At 50.8% G+C, this 3,774-nt stretch overlaps 1 pseudogene; it reads left to right on the top strand.

Moving 5' to 3' along the window:
- Positions 1–2,372: 2,372 nt before the first annotated feature.
- On the top strand, positions 2,373–2,477 carry LOC141141973 (U2 spliceosomal RNA; annotated as a pseudogene).
- The last annotated feature ends 1,297 nt before the right edge of the window (positions 2,478–3,774 follow it).

Genomic DNA, 3,774 nt, shown 5'->3' with positions numbered 1-3,774 from the left:
GGAAGGGGCATATGGGGGAGCAAAAATTATAAGTTTGGTTTTGGATAGATTGAGTTTGAGGAAGTGGTGTGACATCCAGACTGATATATCTGATAGTAAATTAGTGATACGTGAGGAGACAGAGGGAGTGAGCTGAGGGGTAGAGAAATAGATTTGGGTGTCGTCAGCGTAGAGGTGGTATTGGAAGCCATGGGAGGCTATCAGTTGACCCAGGGAGGCGGTGTAGATTGAAAATAGGAGAGGTCCAAGAACAGAACCCTGGGGGACCCCAATAGAGAAAGGAAAAGGAGAGGAGGAAGTAGAGTTGTAAGAAACTCTAAGGGTGTGGTTGGATAAGCAGAAGAGAACCAGCGAAGTGTACAGTCAGAGACCAAAGGCGTGTAGTATTTTTTTGAGGAGGAATTTTTTGACAGTGCCTGAGCACCGGAATAAGGCAGCAGAGGCAGCATAAGATGGTAATGCTGACAGGTCTGCAGCAGTAACAGCAAATGGTTATGGTGTCAGCCCAGCAGCAGAAGTAGAAGCTGGTAATGGTGGAAGGAGTTGGTAATGTTGGAAAGACAGCCTCAGATGCAATAGATGGTATTGCTGTAAAAATGTGTATGAGGCCATAGTCAAAGAAAACATTTAAAGCTGTGTCCCCCCCCCAGCATTAAAAGTCAGCAGCTACACATACTGTAGCTGCTGACTTTTAATATTAGGACACTTACTTGTGCTGGAATCCAGCGATGTCGGCACCCCAGCTGATGTTTCCATTGGCTGTCGGGTGCTGCCGGCATTATTGGCTTGTGGCTTCACAGCCAGGTCCCTACTGCACATGCACAAAGCATGTTGTACCCTCTTACAGGCCCAGCACACCCCCCCAAAAGGTGCCAAATGTGGCATTGGGGGGGGTGGGAGGAATCAGATAAGCCGAAGTTCCACTTTTGGGTGCAACTCCGCTTTAATCGTGAGCATCAGCTGAAGAGAGGGGGATACTCATTGCTGATCCAGGACAGGTCCATCCTCTGTGGCTGGAGACACGTGAGCAAAATCACCCACTTCACTAAATGCCTGTTTTTTTTAAAGCATACCACAGGGCAATGCAGAAGCTTGATTGCATACTGGGTAAGCTCAGGCCGGTGGTCCATCCTCAACATCCACAATTCAAGGAGGTCATCTGTTATAAGAGTGTCATATTCATCCTTAACCCCATATAATCAGAGACCAAATGTTTCTGCCTGTGACTGTTGCCAGCAACCAGGCCTGTGTGAAGCAAAAGGGGGTTTAAATCTTTGCTTGGGCAACCACCGCTGTTCCTCCTTTGACCAAATTGACAATCCAGGCCCCTTTGGCCATGAAGGGGGATCCTATCATTCTCTTGAAAGGATGTTAAGAGATTTCATCGCAGCACCCCTTCCAGATATTGCATTTTTTGTTCTCTCTGTGATGACAGATGAGCTTTGGCCTGCAATATGGATTCAAACAGGTGGCCAACCAGTAATGGTCCCTCTCCTTGATGACCTGTATCCGTTTTTTTTTTTTTTAAGGTACTGCAGCAGGAATAAGCCCATATGCCACAAATCCAGAGGAACCCAAGTTCTTGGTGTCAGAGGACAATGGTCCCTTCAACTATCTTACCTCACCCATGCGTAACTCCCAGGCTTTGGAAAGCATACATATTACCCCTGGAAGCCTTCTCTATGTACTCCTCCCCCTCACTGCTGCACCCTAATCCTCCTCCTCAAGTTTCTCCTGTGACTGGTACTGCTGCACAGAGACAGTGCCAGGGTAAAGCGGGCCCTGAGACAACAGGATTGTGTAGCTGAACCCTGCTTCATTGTGGCTCGCCATTTTCACAAAAAATCATACAAGTGTAGCACCCTCTATTGTGTGCTACTACATCCCTCCCAACAGTCCGGATTGGGTGGGACATTCCCGCATTCACACCTTTTGTCCCGCTGTATAGGAGCATTGTTCACATAATTCTGTTGCTTATCTGTCAACGGCTGATCAGGACCTGCAGCAGTGTGAACATCCAGTACAGCCAGGGATTGGCGAGCAAGCCAGCTGGGTGTGCACTTTTCAGCGAGGAAAAGAGACTGCACCTGTCGAATCCGAGCTGTGATGTTTGGGATGGGCGGGACTGCTACCCAAACCCGCCCCCTTTGTGAAGCAGCCGTGCATAGGAAAAGAGGCATTCGTACATTGCTGGCAGGGGAAAATGTACCAAGGAAGGTTTTATTTCAGTTTTCTGCAGTAATTGAAAGTGAAAGTAGAGCAGCTCTCCCATGGCTTCTTCAACAGCCTCCCTGCTCTGCACTTAGAACTGCACCACAATCCTTCTCTCCTATCTGGTCGGGGTGTTCTAGAGCTGAAAAGGAGTGTGCACTTATACTTCTCTGCCTTTTTGCTAAGATCAAGTGTAGTATCTGTTCTTATCAGTTTTCAGAGGAGGCGCTGTGTCACTCTCATTGGGGAGGGCCAGCAAATCCAATGGTGTCATAGTGCCTGGAAGGGCGGTACTCAGCAGGGACTATGCCGGTTGCCCAACAGAAAGACTGGGGGCCGGCCAATTGAGTCTGAGCCGTCTGGTAGGGTGCTCCTGGTGAGGATGGGTGCTGCATCTTGGTCTGGCCGGAGGGTCGGGTCCCTGGCCTTCTGGCCTGCATTGTGGCAGCTCTAGCTATGGACAGTTATTCGGGTAAGAGAACGCTTGCTCCCCTTTTGCTGGTGAGGGGGAGTGATTAGTATCTACCCGAATGTGAAATTGGAAGGAGTGATAGAAGCGACGGTGGAGCCTTAGGAGCAAGGGCTCTCACCAAGTTCCCTGAACTTCACGCCTTTTCTGTCTGCGGTGGGGGCTGCTGTGGTCTAGGTCATGGGCCAGGGTTGGTCTTGAAAGCTTATGGAGTATGTGCTCCTTGACGATGGGGAAGAGCGAAAAGAAGACCAGAAAAGAGAAGAAGAACCCCGTTCCAGCCACTTCCTCCAGACCCGGGAATGCCGCTGCCTCAACCCCCGCCCCTACCCCGGCCGGCACCAGCCGACCAGGACCAGCCAAGCCAGACCAGCCTGCAGACGGGCTCCCAGCTTTGGAGCCATGGATGAAGCAGATGGTCGTGCTGCAGCTGAAGGAGGTGGACGGAAGAGTCCCCGACATGACCCCGGAGATCTTTGGAAAGAAGATGATCCTGGAACAGGGGTTCAGCAAAGCGGAGACGCTTTCTGTGCAGGCCTTCACAAGAGGTATATTCTTTATAACTTTTGTGTCGTTCCAGGTCTGCAGAAGTTACTGGGAGATGGTGAAGACCAGTGGCCCTGAATCCCCTTTCCAGAAGTTCACTGCGAACTGCCCCATAACACGGGACAAAAAGCGGGTGACAGTGGCCATGAGGAACCCCCATACCAGTGGAAAGGACATAGCCACCTACCTCCAGAGGTTCTGCACCGTGGTGAAGGACCCGATCCAAATCTTCGATGCCAACGGCTTCTGGATAGGTAAGTGGTCTGTGCTCTGCAAACTGAGGAAAGACCCTTCGGGGGACATCCAGCACCTGCAGCCTTTCTTCTCCCTGGGATCCTCCGCAGGAATCCTCTTCTACCCCGGCATACCCTACAACTGTAACAAGTGTGGGCAGCTGGGACACATAGGGAAGGATTGTACAGAACTTGCTTGCAAGTTCTGTAGGGTGACAGGCCACGAGACCAAGGACTGTCCGAGGTCCAAAGCCTGCAACCTTTGCGGATTGGCAGAGCATGTCTTCAGACACTACCCCCAGAGGACCCGAACCT

The sequence above is a fragment of the Aquarana catesbeiana genome, linkage group LG04 (assembly GCF_042186555.1).
Source record: "Aquarana catesbeiana isolate 2022-GZ linkage group LG04, ASM4218655v1, whole genome shotgun sequence".
Classification (NCBI taxonomy): Eukaryota; Metazoa; Chordata; class Amphibia; order Anura; family Ranidae; genus Aquarana; species Aquarana catesbeiana.
Note: the sequence above shows the minus strand (reverse complement) of the source record. Positions and strands in the feature narration are given on the sequence as shown.